Source organism: Apium graveolens, chromosome 2 (genome assembly GCF_009905375.1).
Source record: "Apium graveolens cultivar Ventura chromosome 2, ASM990537v1, whole genome shotgun sequence".
NCBI lineage: Eukaryota > Viridiplantae > Streptophyta > Magnoliopsida > Apiales > Apiaceae > Apium > Apium graveolens.
The window spans coordinates 9,000,151-9,018,854 of record NC_133648.1 but is presented as its reverse complement, the minus strand read 5'-3'; positions in this window follow the sequence as shown (position 1 = coordinate 9,018,854).

Genomic DNA, 18,704 nt, shown 5'->3' with positions numbered 1-18,704 from the left:
GACGTTAAAAGTGCTTTTCTTAATGGATTTCTGGAAGAAGAAGTTTATGTCAAGCAACCCCCTGGTTTTGAACATGAACAACATCCAGACTATATTTACAAGCTCAAGAAGGCATTATATTATAACGACTCGTGTATTTTTATTTTTATTTTATACTTGAAAGTGTAATAAAAGTTTAAGTAAATAAATAAAAGGTGTGTATTGATTTTGGCAGCGATTATTGATTGTTATTTAATTAATTATAATTTGTTGATATGTGGGATTGGAATTATGTGATTTATTGGTGAGTTATGTGATTTTATTTTGCTTGTAAGAGTGATTTTATTGTAATTTTAATTCCATAAATATTTGGGTTATCTTTAAAATTGGTTTTCTAATTTTATAATTTCAATAATTATTTTTAGGACTTTATAAAATTGAGAAATCAATATTTCGTTAATTATTCATTTTTAAATGATTTTCTGAGTATGTTAAATGCTAAAATCCATATTTAATTATGGGAATCTTTAAAAATTATGAAACTTATATTTTATTAAGTTCGTATTATTTTGAGAATTTTAAAATTATTTTGGAAATTTTCGGAAGTCGTTTTAACCGCGCGTTGATTCATTTATTTGTTAAAAACGGCTATAAATTGTGTTTTAAAAACTAGTTTAAAAATTCGAAAGTTATGTTCTAATTATTTCGGAGTATATCGAATCTTTTTGGATTGGTTGGAATCTATTCCAATATGTTATCAATATTACTTGGTTCGTTAAAAGTGTAATGTCGAGATATAAACGGGGTTCCGGGGATTCAGAAGTCCAGATTAATAATAAACCAACACGTATCCCATTTTCACAGGACACGTGTTGGCTGCAGTTGTTTTCTTTTGTGCCATTTCAGTCTCTCTCTCTCTTGGTCTCAATCTCTCGCTCTCTCTCATCTCTGTCTCTCTCTCGCACTCCATCTCTCTCGTTCTCCCTCTTCTCTTCTCTCCTTCTCTTGATTATTTCCCTCCATGTTTCCTGTTTTCTCTGTATTTCGGCTGCCCTGTTCTGTCACCGTTTCTGTTTTCCGGCTTGTTACTCCGGTGAGCCGCCGCTTATTTTGGCTTGGCTAGTTCGATTTATATATATATGCATGTAAATGTGTACATGTTTATGTGTGTGTTGTGTTGTTGTGTGTTGTGTTGTGTTGTGTTGTGTTGTGTATATATGTTTGTGTGTGTGTGTGCTCTGCACGGTGGCGCGTGCGTGTTGGCGTGGTTGCAGCCGTGTGCTGTGGTCGTGTGCGGTGTTTCTCTGTGGACTAGGCTTGCAGTTGGGCCGGACATTTCGGGCCTTACTGATTGGGCCTGTTTTTGCAGTTGGGTTTTTGTTGTTGGGCTTGTTGGGCTGTTTGGGTGTTGTTGGTTTGGACTGTGCAGATTTTTAATTTAATTCCTTTTATTATAGGGAATTATTGATTAATATTCGTGATATTAATTTTTCGTGTTGAAATTAGTTTTAAAATAATCAGTATAATTTATTTGGGAACCCGTAATATATCGGGCGTCAATAAATTGTGCCGCCGTTGACGATGAACTTCGGTGAGTCAACGGTGGACGGTGATGACGATGTTCTGAGTCCTAAATTCTATAAATAAATGAAATAAAATAATTATGTAAATTATGTTTGGATTTAAATAACTAAGTTTGATTGGTATTGGGTTGTGCGGAATAATGTTGTGGATTGTTGAGAATTGTTGACGTCGATTATAATCGACGGGTAGTCTTATAAATAAAGAAGTTGCTGCCAAAATTTTATAAAATATATTTGTAATCGTACATAATTATGTTTTACGTGTTATCCCTATTTATGCTCGAGAAATGTGATTACATGATTATGTGTATAGTAATAATACGAGTCGGGTTGTCGGATTTGAGTTATTAGGATTTGAGGATATCAAGCATGTCGGTATAACTAATTAGGGTATTCTGTAATTGTAGATCCCAGTCGAGTTGTTCCAGGATCAAAGTCAGCGTGAAAGCTATTTAGGGTTTGTAAAGCGTTGCAAGGCAAGTACCCCTGACCATTCTTTTATGGTTCAGTGCATATGAATAGCTAAATGTTTAATCTCGTAATGGAACTGAAACGTTTTAAGTTACGTATCCCATGTAGTTATAAAATCACTGTTTTCGAATTGTTTTGGGAAAAAGTAACTTCGAAAGGTACCTGTCTCAAATGAAATGATTTGCGAAACGGATTTTATATGTGTGCTGGTTAATTAAATGATTTTGAAAATGAGATAGGTACAAGTGTTTTGAAAACTGGATAAAACGGTCAGATATGGGATACATTGGGGCCAGAGTAGGCCTATTGAGGTGGCGTAAGAGGCTAATTCGGTTGCGCGCATTATAAAACCGATTAGTCCAGCAGGTCAGAGACCTAGCTAGTCTCTGAGTTCCGGAACAGGTAAATGGGATGGCAGTTAGAGCCATCTGGTGTTGATAGCCTGATCAACTGTCTTCACATATCCGCTATGTATCTGATTGGGATTTGTGAATTATATGAAAGCATGATTGATTGATACAGCGGTTTTATAAAATGGTTAGCATGCTAAAATTGGACTCTGGTATTACGCAACACACTACTATGTTGTTTTCACAAAGCATGCTAATTAGTGATATCCAGTTACTTTGATTATCATTATAAAATGTTGATATTATGATTATAGCTCTGTTCCCAATATTGTTACATTACTATTTTAATCTGTTATTCATATTTGGTACTGCTGAGCGATTATGCTCACCCTTGCAAACTGTTATGTATATTTCGCAGATGCCTAGAAGATCAGTCAGACCGACCTGTGTTCCCGCCCTTACTGGACCTGGCTCCTCTGAGGTAATTTGTATCAGACCATGAGGTCTGAGGAGTTGCTGAATAAAGTTAGTGTGTCTTAGATATTGTATAAAGAGTTTATAATAGTGAGAACCTGAATTATAATTGAACCTGGATCGGATCTTGGTTCGGGGTCAAGTTAGTATATTTTAATAATAATTCTGTTGTTTATATTTTTGGTAATTATGTTTAGTGACGCCAACTCCTGACCCCGGGGTTGAGGCCGTCACATATATGGCTTAAAGTAAGCACCAAGGGCTTGGTACAAGAGGCTTAGTAAGTTTTTGATAAAAAAATGGCTTCATTCGAGGTAAAATCGATCCTACTTTATTTACTAGGAAAAATGGTAATGATATTTTGATTGTCCAAATATATGTAAATGATATAATTTTTGGATCCACTAATGATTCTATGTGTAAGTGGTTTTCTAAGTGCATGCGCAGTGAATTTGACATGAGCATGATGAGTGAGCTCAATTATTTCTTGGGGCTCCAAATCAAGCAATCTAAAGATGGAATTTATGTGCATCAATAAAAATATGTCAAGAATTTGCTGACCAGGTTTGGTTTTGACAATGTCAAGCCAAAATCTACTCCAATGAACCAAAACAGCAAGCTGACATCGGATGAGAAAGGTGAAGATGTTGATATCAAGAAGTATAGAGGTATGATTGGTAGTCTTTTATATCTTACTGCTTCTCGGCCTGATATCATGTATAGTGTATGTGTTTGTGCTCGTTTTCAAGCTAGACCTAAGGAATCACACTTAAATGCGGTTAAAAGAATATTTAGATATTTAAGTGGGACTATTAATCTTGGGTTATTTTATCCTATTACAAGCACCTTTGATCGTGTGGGGTATAGTGATGCAGATTATGCAGGATGTCAAACTGATAGAAAGAGCACAAGTGGTGTTTGTACATACTTAAGACAAAGTCTCGTATCTTGGCAAAGTAAGAAACAAACTTCAGTTGCATTATCCACAGCAGAAGGTGAGTATTTGGCAGCTGGTAGATGTTGCTCTCAAATTTTTTGGATGATTCAAACTCTACGAGATTTTGGAGTCAAGTGTGGCAAAATTCCAATCTATTGTGACAATACTAGCACCATCAATATATCAAAAAATCGGGTGAATCACTCAAGAACAAAGCATATTGATGTTCGTCACCATTTCTTGAGAGATAATGCTGCTAAAGGTAAGATTGAATTAGTTTTTGTACCTACTGAATATCAATTGGCAGATATCTTTAAAAAACCCCTTGGAGAAGTAAGATTTTCTACCATTTGAAGGGAACTTGGCATGTGGTGTATAATGGCAAGCTATCATTGGAAATTTGGTAATGTTGGATTACTATCATTTTTCATGTTAGCTTACTATGATTGTTTATTAAGTGTCATAATTTGTGATTAATTTAATTTATTAAGTTTGATATGTAACTATCTGACATTATTGCTTGTTATATGTTGTGGTGTTTCTTTAAGTTTTTTTTAGGGATTATATTTTATGTGTTACTTATTAATTGGATAGACATAAAATTTTATTTTGACAAGTGTTAGATTTAGGATAATTATAATTTATTTTTAAATCTTATCCTAAATTCTCCCCTAAAAAGTCTATCAAAACGCGGGGTAGGGTTTCATTCGTCCATTTCACCGCCGCTCCAGTTATTTTCGTTCTTACTGTCTTCTCTCCAAAATCGTCAATATTCGTTTTCATCATGGTTCGTGCAACAAGGAAATCAGCCCTCCTCGCCAATCGCTCTGTCTCTAAACAAGATAACATTGTGGTCGATTTGGGAAACGAAAGTGCCGATGAAGTGTCTCAAACCCCCGATTCCAAGAAGCTCAAGCTAGCTCTCTCATTTGATTCGCCTGATTTGGAACAGAGGTTTACCGAAAATGCATTGGATTCTCATCCCATTCTTCCTGGTATTCCGGTTAACGGTAAGCTTCTTCAACAATCTGGTGCCTTAGCTTTGTTTAAGACTGTTGGTATGGACAATTCCGTGCTTGATTTATCGAAAGTTTATTATCCTGATTTAGTTCGTGAATTTTATGCCAATTTGCATGAGGATAAGTTTGGTAATTGTGTGTCTACAGTTCGTGATAAGCGTATTCGTTTGATCCCTCCTTTTCTTAGTTCGTTAATTAAGTTTGAGAATCCCACTGAAATTGAGGTTTTTACTGGAAAGGGTTATGTTGTGTTACCTGATTTTTCTATTATGGATCAGTTTAAGTGTCTCTTAGGATCTGACAGCAATGTGGAAGTTAACCCCCAACCTCCATCCACTACCTTAGTTACTCCAATGGCTCATTTTCTGTTTAAAATTTGTCGAGCTAATGTGTGTCCTAGAGGTGGAAACAAATCCACTTTCAGTTGCCAGGATGTGACAGTGGTTGCCATGATTCTAGCTGGTAGGGCCTTTGACTTGTCTCATTTGATACTCAAGAATATGCCAGCTGCCGTGAATCAGAAGAAAATAGGGTTGCCTTATAGTTTGTTATTATCCAAGATTTTTGACTCTTTTAAGATTGATCTTAAGTCTGTTGATAAGTTGTCTGTCAAGGAGGCGTTGGATGCTAAAACAATTGCAATGTCCAACTTGCATATTGAAAATGGTGAGTTGGTCAGGATCATTCCCACTCTACCTACTAAAACCCTTGATGTTGCTGCTCCTTCTAGCCACTCTGAGTCTAAAATTATCCAGATGCTTAAAGGTATTCAAGATGATAATATTTTGCTTTTTGGTCATGTGGCTGCTACTACAGAACAAGTAAATCAGCTCAAGACTGAGATTAAGGGTTTGAAAGACATTATGCTCAATTTCATGTCTGCTGCAAAACCCTCTGCTTCTCACTCAAATGCAGATTTGGAGACTGGACTGGATGACTTGGTTAATGCTGCTGGAGATATGGAAAATGAAGATCAGCAAGATGCTTATTTTTTTCCAAAGTATGATGCTATCAACACTTCTGATCAGCCCTCAACCTGAATCTTTTTGATGCTTTAAGGGGGAGAAATTTAGGAGATTTTTGGTTTTAAAAGACTTGTTTTAAAAGACTTGTTTATGACTTGGTTTATGTGTTTGCTACTATATTTCTGTTAGCTTATGTCTGTGTTTGCTACTTTGTTTATGATGGTTGTTAAGGCTTGCTACTGATTGTTTTTGCTTTAACTGTTGATTTTTAAGACTTGGTGATATATGATGGTTTGTTAATTATGTTTGGACATGCATGTGTCATTTATAGTTTATTTAATTGCCGTAACAGGTTATAAATTTTGGGTTATGCATAGATTTAGGGGGAGATTTTATAATTCTCCTAAATGTGTGTAATCATAAAAAAGGGGAGATTGTAACTCCTTAGTTTTGATGATCACAACACAGCAAGCTATCATGTTGTTATTTGAGAATATTTGCAGGATATAACAGTTTAATGCCATTGCTGTTTAAATATCATGACAGCAAGCTGTCATAAGTCAGTGATCTATTTCAGCAAGCTATGATCACAATTTTCAGAATAACAGCAAGCCAAGATGCACGGTCCAGATTCAACAAGGAAGTCAAATTTCATGGAAATTTATAGGAACTTCTTTTATATCAGTTGTAAGGACTTCTATAATAAATATATGTGCAATATATATATATAGAGCTCAAGTATAATTCGTTTTAACTTATTCAAATTGATTTCCTAAATTATAGGAGTTTGTTTTTCTATCAAACTCTATCTTCTTCTTTCTGTTAAAACGTTTTATACTGTACAAAATAGAAGATATATTTTCTGAATGTTGTTCTTCTTTGTTTCTCTTCTATCTAACGTATACATGAACGTTCGAAACCATCCCAACGATTTTAAATGGTAGAATTGGTTTCTAGCCGTTGTAATTTGTTGAGGTTGTTTCAAATGTTAATGTGTGTTTATATATGAGGTTTCTTGCAGTTTTTATGACTAACGATTTGCAAGCAAGAACACGTACAACTCCTGAACTTTATTGTTTCTAAAATACTCTCGAGCTCTGAATTATATACACGTATTTTATTGAAGAGAGTGTATAGTTTGAGTTGTAAACTATATCATTGATTTGTATTGTTCAAATTGTATTGATTATTTGCTGGATAAGTTGGCTAAGGGAAATAAGGGTTTAGTGGTACTTGCTAGAGGAGTTTTGTACTACGGGGTAGTATAGTACTTAGAGAGCAGGTTCTTAAACAGTATTTCAGCAAGCCATTATCAGCAGCTGGGATCAAGAGAGATATATTGTTGTATCTTATAGTTGTAACTTTCATTGATCAATATATTCTCTTACCAAGTTGGTTAGGGAACATGACGTAGACCATAGGGGCTTAGGGGTCGAACCAGGCTAAAATTCTTGTGTGTTCTATTTACTTTTCTGCACATAATTTTTTGCATTGCATTTAGTCATCTCAGCTTACTATCATTGTCAGTTTATAGTTCTGTTGGTAAAATCTCAGTAAGCTATTATCGGATAAAATTTAAAAATAATACTAGTTAGCCATAATCATCTATTCACCCCTCTAGATGTATTTTCATCATGCCCTCCTATTAATCAAATTTCTTCCCTTTAAAGCTTAATTTTTTGTTATTTTTTCTATAATTCAGAGACAGTTTGTCTCATATATCAACTGATTGTTTATATCATCGTGCAAAGATAACTTTTGTTAACCGAAATGATATCCGAGACAAAAATACTTATATGATATCAAGAGACTAAAATTGAACTTCTTTTCTCATAACTAGACTCACCTTGCAAATAGAACATTTTTTCAAAAATGTTAAGTATCCAAAGAAAAAAAAAGTTAAAGCCCCGCTATTCTTGAAATAGTTTAGTAAATAGATAGGTGAGGTGACTAATTTTTCCATCCCTATCGAATAATAATTAACTGCTTATTTTTATAAATAACCCAATTAAAAATAATCATGTCATCCTTTGTAAATAATTTTGAAAAATGTTTTGAAAAACCTAGCATTGCTCAAGATGGAAAAAAGGTTTTAAAATGTTTCTCCAACACCATGGAATTCAAATCTAATCATCAGATAACCTTTATTAATAATGGTACTTTGATTTCAATTTTTCTACCAACTTTTTTGTATCACCATTTTTGAATCACATTATAACTTTAAATGTATTGTTTTTATTATTCTTATATGATATATAATTCTATATTCTTTTTTGATTTCTATTAACTTATAATTATATATATATATATATATATATATTTACGCGTTTTTTAATTCTTATAGTCTTATGTTTACAATTATTTTTATAGTTAATAACATTTATTAATAAACGAAACATTTTTCGGGTGATACTTTGATTTCACAATTCTTTAGTTTTATCAAAAATAATTTATCGTAACTAACCCGCAGCCGCTACCCTTCGGTTGCGCACTGGGTAAACTCGTTATAACAATATTTTTATTTATTTTTTTATTTATATATATTCTCTTTTGATTCGTATTTAAGTTATATGTCTATATGTTTTTCTTTTACCTTTTTTTATTCTTATATACCTTATATTTATATTATTTTTTTATATTGAAATCTTACCTTAATTACTTTTAATTTACTATGTTCAATATTAGTTATTATAAATAACTCAATTATTATCTCAAATTAAATCTACACCAAAATAGCTTTAATCGGATGACCGTAACAATTTTAATAAATAGTTGCACCGGTTTTTCAAATACAAAAATTTTAAAAAAAAGTAAAAATAAATAAATAAATAATAATAATTTTTTTTAATATAAATGATACCTCATTTTGGTTTTGCTTTGCTTTTACAACTTTTTAGCTTCACCAATTTTTGGTTTTACCCATTTTTAGCTAAATATATTATTTTTATAATTTTTTGATTCTTATGTGATATAAAATTCTATACTATTTTTTGAGTCAAATAAAACTTATAACTCTTTATGTATTGTTTTTACCTATTTTCTAATTCTTATATGCCATACATTTATATTATTTTTATAGATTGAAATCCTGGCAATTACTTTAATTGACTTTGTTTAATATTAGGTGCAATTCATAACTCAACTATTATCTTAAATTAAATCTATACCAAAATAACTTTAATAAGATGACCGACAAGTTTAATGGAATAATTGCAGTGATTTTTCATATACAACAATATTAAAAACTAAAAAAATAATTAATTTTATTTTAATCTAATAATTTACATAATGATTTTAGTAAAATAAACAGAATCCTATTTACGTAATAATTCCTTAATTCAAACCTATAGAGTTTTTTAGCACTAAAATACAAATTTATACATAAATAAAGACTAATCTAATTTATACATAAATAAAATAAATTTTAAACTACATTAATAACTCAAAACCAGTGAACAGTAACTAATCTAATTTAGGACTTATTAAAAATTCTAATCCCTCGAGCATCTATACTATTTATTAGAAAGAGAAACATATGTGAAATACAATGATATTATGGTACTACTAAAAATATCAAATTTTATTTAACAGCTTTATTCCCTATGATATATATAGGGTTGTTCAAAACTTTGAAATAAAAACTAGAAACTAACAGCATCTCCAATCGTTAGCTAAAAAGTCTGGATGACACAGTTATATATTAGCTAAAAAATATACTACTTCAACCATGTTACCTGTTATCAAAAAATATATAGTGTATCCCATCTTCTATATCTATTGATCATGTAGTCATTAGCTAAAACATCTCTACCTCATTTTAACCTAACTTTGCACATCAATACACACATATATTTATATTATATTTATATTATATATATATATATGTTGAAATTTTTATTTCATATTTAATATTTTAACTTTATGTTATATTAAGTATCAAAATATGATTTTTTTATTGACCAATTTTATTAATTATTTTAATAAACATTACATAATTATAAAAATATTAATAAATCTAATCTAATTTAATATAATAAAATGTAATATAAATTTAAATATAAAATTTTATTATACATATAAGTATATATTTTTTAACACATATAAGTGTCTTTTATAATTATATAAATATATATTCAATATTTTTTCATTAAATAATTTTTTTATTTTTACTTGTATTTAATTAAATATTTAAATTTATTTTAACATGTGAAATTTTCATATATATAAAATAATTTGAAAATACATATATTATTGTTGAATTTAGCTAATCAATATAACTAATACCACCAGAGCAAATAACTTACAGATTCAACAAAATTTTAGATGATGATGATTTAGCTAACCATTTTAGCTATTATGGTTGGAGATACTCTAAGGCTCAACCCATTAAATTTTATCTCAGCACCCCTTGTCCATCCTTTTGTTAGCTCAGTACTCTCCTTTATCAATAGTCGTAACTCTTACACACAACATGTTCACAACGTACCACTAATTCCCTCCATTTTTAAATTAATTTTTTTCTCTTATTCAACGAGTTTTTTTTTAAAATTTGACTTCCCTGTATTTTTGTACATCCTTCAACGATCAGTATGAATATCATATGTGTTATATTCCGGCGATAAATCACTAATTATACTTATGAGAATCACTAAAATTTAGCTAATTTAACTAATAATATAAAAGGAACAGAGAGAGATATTCATATTGATATACTCTTCAATCATTAAATCGTATGATGACAATCACTAAACTGTACATAATAATCACCAAATTACACATAGTAGTCAATATATTGTACAGAGAAATCACTATTTACATGGCCAGGTTTCTAGGGTTTAGGGTCTAAAGGCCCTACACCCTACACCCTAAACCCTAAATATATGGAATGTTTATCAACTAATTTCTTATTATTAGAAATGACTACATATTTTTAAAACCTATTTAAGAAATTGGTGAATCTCAAAAGCTTAACAACTACTAAATTAAGTTCCAATTTAAATTTTAGAGAAAATTTCTAGATCTTAAATCACTAATTATGCTTACGAAAATCACTAAAATTAAGAAAGTTCTGAAATTATAGTAGTTCCGGTTTAGTGATTCAGTTAAGTATAAATAATGATTATGTTAAGTATAAATAGTGTTTGTGCTCGTTTTCAAGCTAAACCTAAAGAATCACACTTAAATGCAGTTAAAAGAATATTTTGATATTTAAGTGGAACTATTAATCTTGGGTTATTTTATCCTATTACAAGCACATTTGATCGTGTGGGGTATAGTGATACAGATTATGCAGGATGTCAAACTGATAGAAAGAGCACAAGTGGTGTTTGTACATACTTAGGACAAAGTCTTGTATGTTGGCAACTGTGAAGCACGGGTGCGGGTGCGGGTGCGGGTGCGGGGGTGCGCGGTGCGGGGATACAGGAATTCGACAAATTTCAAAAAATGGGGATACGGGTGCGGGGGGATACGGCAAATATTAAAATATTTTAAATATATATTATATATATATTTAACAATTACTTAGAAAATGTAAATAAAACACATCAAATATTTAACAATTAGAAGTTGCAAAATATTAGTAACACTGTCAATTCAAGGCTTCAAGCATTTTATTCCTACAAACATATATATATAACAATATTTAACAAACAAAATCACAAAAATAAACATTAAACAATAAAACTAAAAATGGACAGTGACTGTGAGTGTGAGACTTGTACCTACTAGCCCACAAAATCAAAGCCCAGCCCAATTAACATATACACACGTTACACACAGAGAGAAGACACACCGTCGACATCGACGTCGACCGGATTAGCAGAGAAGAAAAGGCTGGAAAGGGCAGAGAAGAAAGGGAAGAAAGGGAAGACATGAACGAACAGAGAAAAAGAAGAGAAGACCCGTTACGAGAAGAGAAGAAGTTGGCCGGAGAACGTCGGTGCCGGAGAACGACAAGAAGAGGAGCAGTGTTCGTCGCCTCCCTTTCCAACTAGTTGATGTGAAATTACAAATGCTACCCCTCCCGCACCCCCCGTATCGAGTCTCTGCAATTCTCCGACACGCCACATGGCGCACCGCGTACGCACCCCGGCGCACCGCGGCGCACCCCCGCACGCGTCGCGCACCGCCTACGCGATTCTTCACCTTACCCGAGTATCCCTGCTTTCCAGGTTGGCAAAGTAAGAAACAAACTTCAGTTGCAGTATCCACAACTGAAGGTGAGTATTTGGCAGCTGGTAGTTGTTGCTCTCAAATTTTGTGGATAATTCAGACTCTACGAGATTTTGGAATCAAGTGTGGCTTCCAATCTATTGTGACAATACTAGCACCATCAACATTTCAAAGAATCCTGTGAATCACTTAAGAACAAAACATATTGATGTTTGTCGCCATTTCTTGAGAGATAATGCTGCCAAAGATAAGATTGAATTAGTTTTTGTGCCTACTAAATATCAATTGGTAGATTTTTTTACAAAACCCCTTGGTGAAGCAAGATTTTCTACCTTGGTGCATATGCAGTGTATAATGGCAAGATATCTTTGGAAATTTGGTAATGTTAGCTTACTATCAATTTTCATGTTAGTTTACTATGATTGTTTATTAAATGTCATAATTTGTGTTTAATTTGATTTATTAATTTTGACATGCCATTATCTGTTTATTGCAGCTTACTTGTTTGTGTGTTTTGATGCTTTATCTTATAATTCTGATCAGCCCTCAACCTAAACCTTTTTGATGCTTTAAGGGGGAGAAATTTAGGAGATTTATGTTTGTTTTAAGGCTTGTTTCTCTTCTGTTGGTTTATGTTTAATTTGTGGTTTGCTACTTGGTTTATGGTGCTACTTGGTTTTTTATGCTACTTGGTTTATGTTGGTTGTTATTTAAGACTTAATTTGCTTTTGGTTTTTAAGACTTGGTGATACTGCTATGTTAGTTATGTTGGATATGCATGTGTGTTACTTAAAGTTTAAATATTTGCAGTAATATGTTATAAAGTATTGCTTAATTTTTGAGATATGCATAAATTTAGGGGGAGTTTTTATAATTCTCCTAAATGTGTGTAATCATCAAAAAGGGGGAGATTGTAACTCCTTAGTTTTGATGATCACAACACAGCAAGACATCATGTTGTTATTTGAGAATGTTTGCAGGATATATCAGCTTAATACCTTTATTGTTTAAGTATCATGACAGCAAGCTTTTATACGACAGTAATCTATCTCAGCAAGTTATGATCACAAGTTTCAGAATAACAGTAAGCCAAGATGGACAGTCCAGAATCAACATGGAAGTCGATTTTAAAGGAGATAATTCAGGAACTTCTTTTAGTAAATTGTAAGGACTTTTATATTATATTATACGTGTTTTATATATAATAGAGCTTTGTTATAAAATGTTTTCTAACTTTAAAACAGTTCCTAATTTGTAGGAGTTTGTTTTATTTTCAAACTCTATCTCCTACAAACTTGTTTAAAACGTTTTATACTCTTTCAAAATAGAAGAAACTTTTTCCTGATAGTTTTTCTTTCTTTCTCTCTTTTATCAAACGGATACCTGAACGTTGAAAACCATCCTAATTAATTTAAACATTAGAATTGGATTCCGTTATAAATTTTTGAGATTATTTTGAACGTTAGTGTATGTTTATATATGAGGTTTCTTGCAGTTTTTATGTTGAAAGAATTGCAGCAAGAACACTCACAACTCACCGAACTTTATTGTTTCTTAATACTCTCGAACTCTTAATTATATACACGTGTTTTATCTTAGAGAGTCCATAGTTTGAGTTGTAATCACTTTATCATTCGACTTGTATTGTTCAATTTGTATTGATTAGCTGCTGGATAGTTGGCAAGCCATTATCAGCAGCTGGGACAAAAGAAGATATATTATTGTATCTTGTAATTGTTAACTTATTGTGATTCAATAATATATTCTCTTACCAAGTTGGTAAAGGACCATGACGTATATCATAGAGGATTATGGGTCGAACCTAACTAAAATTCTTGTGTGTTCTTATTACTTTTCTGCATACTATTTTCAGCACTGTATTTAGTCATCTCAGCTTACCATCATTGTCAGATTATTGAACTGTTTATAAAATATAAGTAAGCTATTATCGGATAAAATTTAAAACTAATCTTAATTAGCCATAATCACCTATTCACCCCCCTCTAGGTGTATTTTTATCGTGTACATATTTCGAAAAATCAAAATTGACACTAATATATTCGTATTTTTTCATATTCGTGTACTATCATGTTTGTATACCAAAGTTTCAAATCTGAAACTAATTATTCATGTCATTTCGACCTTACTAGATCTATATATAACCCGGCCTAATTTTACTGCATTTCTGAATAATGGGTAGGTATTTTTACTTCTTAATAATGTTGATTTGTGCATGGTTAAACTATCTGTCAACTACGTGACTCGGTGTTTGGCTAGAATTTAATATAAAATGTTGGTTATGTCTATTCGGCATATATTAATGTCGAGTTTAATGTTTTATAAAATTTAAGTTAATGAAAACTAATTATAATTTCAAAACAAAATTGGTAGTAATAATAATTTATTTATTATATATTTGAATCATAATTTAGAATAACTTTTTTTTTAAAAATCGATATTGATATTTAAATCTTGGCTCGTGTTTCGCACATGATACCAAATAGGAATATATTAATGGATGGCAATTCATAAAGGGATCTCTTATATAGAGGTACATAAAGATTCATTATTTTAAAAAATAAAATACATAATTTATTTCATTTTTCATCGTATATAATTATAAATTTTAATTACCAAATTAAAAACGAAGTTGCACAATTTTTTTATTTAAAAATCTTTGAAATTTAATTAAATAATTTAAAGTGGTTCTATTGAAGAATCACGATAAAATCACTCTTATCCAAAATTATTTCAAAGTAGAATTAAATTTAAAATCATTTTTTTTTCATATTTCAATTATTAAACTTTTTATGTATTTAAATTAAAATTATTTTTCTAAATTAGCAACAAATTTGATAAAATTCTATATAAAATCAAGGCGTCACTACGGTTTTTTATATAAGAGGGATTTTTTTTAAAAAAAAAAGTTATATATTAATTGCATAGATTACAAAACAAATTAGGTAGAAGAATCTTTGTTGAAGAAAGCTATATTATACTATTATATTAAAGACGAAACATTAAAAATTTGGTTGTTGGTTGTCGGTCGTTCTATTATATTTAAAATAGGACACTTAATATTATATTTAAAGCAAGACACTTAAAATTACTCGTCTATCAATTCTATAATATTTAAAATAGGACACTTATATTATGACACTTCATATTATATTTTAAACATGACACCTAAAATTAATCGCCTATCAGTTCTGTTATATTTCAAATAAGACACTTATATTATATTTCTATCTATATTATTATATTAAAGAATAAGACACCTAAAATTAATCGTCTATCAGTTTTATTATATTTAATAAGACACTTATATTATATTTCTATCTATACTATTATATTAAAGACTAAACACTGAAAATTTGGTTGTCGATCGTTGTTGACCGTTAGATTTATTCTTAAAAATTAGTATTATTTAAGAGGAATAAGGTTCGAATCCTGCCGGCAACATAATTATATAAAAAAGTATTATTTGAGAGATATAGTCAAAATTAGAATTTACAAAATATATGATAAAAATAACCGTGCGATACGGGTTATATACTACTCCCTCCGTCCCACTTGGATTTTACGTTACTATTCGGCACATATTTCAAGAATTTTATAAAGTATAGTTTCATAATGTTTTTAAAAGAAATTGAACAAAAGTTTAAACATAAAACTTTTATTCAAAAAAAATATATTATAAAACTATATTTTAAACAAAAATTGAAAAACGTGCCCAAAAATAACGTAAACAATCCAGTGGGACGGAGGGAGTAATATATTATTATTGCATAGATTACAAAACAAATTAGGACAACTAATAATTGAACGTAATATAAATAAACACGCACATGAACGCTAATATAAAAATACAAACACAAAAACGCGTTCCCATGCAATCTAAACTAATTTACTTTGATAACAAATTAACAATTGGAGGTGCTAGAGTGCACATGATGCTTGCTCATGAAATAAATTCTTGTTAATGGTAATAATTGAAAAATGAAAGTGACAATACAGATTTTGTGTTGCGCTGACTAGTAGGTAATTAGGTGAGCAATTGCATAGTTTTCTTCTAGAAGATATACAAATATCTTATATAGTGGGAGTGTTGGTACAATCTAATTAATAAGATGAGAACTGGGAACTGCAGCAAACAAGAAAATATGGGCTGGCATTACTTAAAAACAATGGCACAACTCAATAATGTTGTTTATAGTTGTATAGATCTGCAAAAGACAATTAAAAAAGGCTTAACAAGTTTTTTTTGCTAAATAAAAGCTAAACAATATTGAGTAATACTTGTGTGTAACACAATACATGATCGACACTGAATCAGAATTTCAAACTTTCTGGACTACATAATTTTAATGTTCATATTTTTAAGATATTTTATTCACTAAACAAGTTTACTCGTGAGCAGTGAGCCAGCTACTAGAAAGCAAAACTCAAACAAAATATAGGAGTGACAACTCCTTTTAGTCCTTTTGTGTAAGCAGAATCTAGTTTTGAGTTCGATTTGAAACTGATATCACACTCAAACTTGCTAATTAACCATAACTACTGAGACTGTGAGACAACAAACCCCTATATGTTCGATTACTTGCCTATGACTATTAGGTGAATCTAATACTCCTGCTACAAGGTCAGGATTATCATATGATTGCTACGGCATTTAATGATTGCTTCCTCATCTTCATAGATGGTGTAACAGCCCACACGGACTATTAAATCTAAATCGAAACTAATACAAATTTCAATTATAAGATTGACTATTATTACAAAAGCGCAGCTAAAAGCGGAAGTCCAAAAGTCAATATACTTCAATTCTAAGTCCTCGAACTCCAATGCTAACCAACTCGAATCTTAGACGAAACCTGAAATTGTAAGGGGTGAGCTACAAAGCTCAGTAAGTACAAATTGACTAACTATTTAACTGAAAACAATTGGTGTTTTAATAAAACGATTTTTCTCAAAACAATAATAATTTTGTAAATTATTTTCTAAAATAAATCCAACCCAAAGTTTTATATTTTAAAATTCAGAATTTAAAACAGAACAGAACATATTTTATAACATATCAGAACAGAATAAAACAGAACGAAACGATAATTTTTATAAACACCAAAGTCTTGATCTACGGTCACACTTTGCCAGTAGCCGGCATCTAATTCTTATTCTTATTCTCATATACCACACTTTGCCAGTGGTCGGCATCTAAAATTCAATAATTACGCGTCCTTAATAGGTATCTAAAATTGCACACTTGTGCACTTAATAAAGGTATCTAAGGCTAGTTCCGGAACTATAGCGTAAATTACGAACGGTTTCGAAAACGTAGAGACTGGGCTTCAAAAGATTCTCGTATCTTATTTCTTATACAGTTCGAAACAGAATTCTTATATCTTATACGAAATTCGAAAATCAGAGTATCAAAACTTTTCCGAAAATAAAAGTAAGTCAAAAAGTACTTACCTCAAAGCCTGATCAGACCTGAATTTACTCTTTTTGCCATCTAAACGATGTTTTCTTGAAAAACCCGAAACACGAAAGTTGTAGAGAACGAAAAGATCTTTCCGAGAAGTCCAGAATCAACAAAATCTGACTTACGATGAATTTTCTACGAATTTTACAAGACTTCTGATTTTTATGGTAAAAGCCCTACAAATTTTAATACAAAAAGCGAGGAAGACGGATATGGTGTATTTATAACGATACAAAACCCTATATCTTAACCTACAAGTTATCCATATTAGAATTTAATCCAAAATTTAGGCTCATTACTCTAATTCAATTTTAAATCCTAGTCTTTTTCTAATTTTAATCCTTTTTATTCTATTATTCAATTATTAATCGAATTCTAAAAATTACGGCATATTACATACTACTCTCCTTAAAAAGAATTTGGTCCCCAAATTCACAACAATCCTAAAGTTCGTGACACATCCACCCCTTGATCTACCAAAGGTCAAACTATGGTCCACAAGATCGAATCCTAGGAAATGTCCTAGTCCCATACCTATTACACTCCGAAGGACAGCCTGCTCTGATACCAACTGTAACAGCCCATACTTTCGGACTATTAAATCTAAATCGAAACTAATACAAAATTCAATTTACTAATTCACAATTCAATTACAAATAAAATAGAACGAAACGATAATTCTTATAAACCCCACAGTCTTGATCTACGGCCACACTTTGCCAGTAGCCGGCATCTAATTCTTATTCTTATCATCATATACCACACTTTGCCAATGGTCGGCATCTAAAGTTCAATAATTACGCGCCCTTAATAGGTATCTAAAATTGCACACTTGTGCGCCTAATAAGGGTATCTAAGGCTAAATCTGGAACTATAACGTAAATTACGAACGGGTTCGAAAACGTAGAGACTGGGTTTCAAAAGATTCTCGTATCTTATTTCTTATACAGTTCGAAACAGAATTCTTATATCTTATACGAAATTCGAAAATCAGAATATCAAAACTTTTCCGAAAATAAAAGTCAAAAAGTACTTACCTCAAAACCTGATCAGATCTGAATTTACTCTTTTTGACCCTCTAAACGATGTTTTCTTGAAAAACCCGAAACACGAAAGTTGTAGAGAACGAAAAGATCTTTCCGAGAAGTCCAGAATCAACAAAATCTGACTTACGATGAATTTTCTACGAATTTTACAAGTCTTCTGATTTTTATGGCTAAAAGCCCTACGAATTTTAATACAAAAAGCGAGGAAGACGGATATGGTGTAT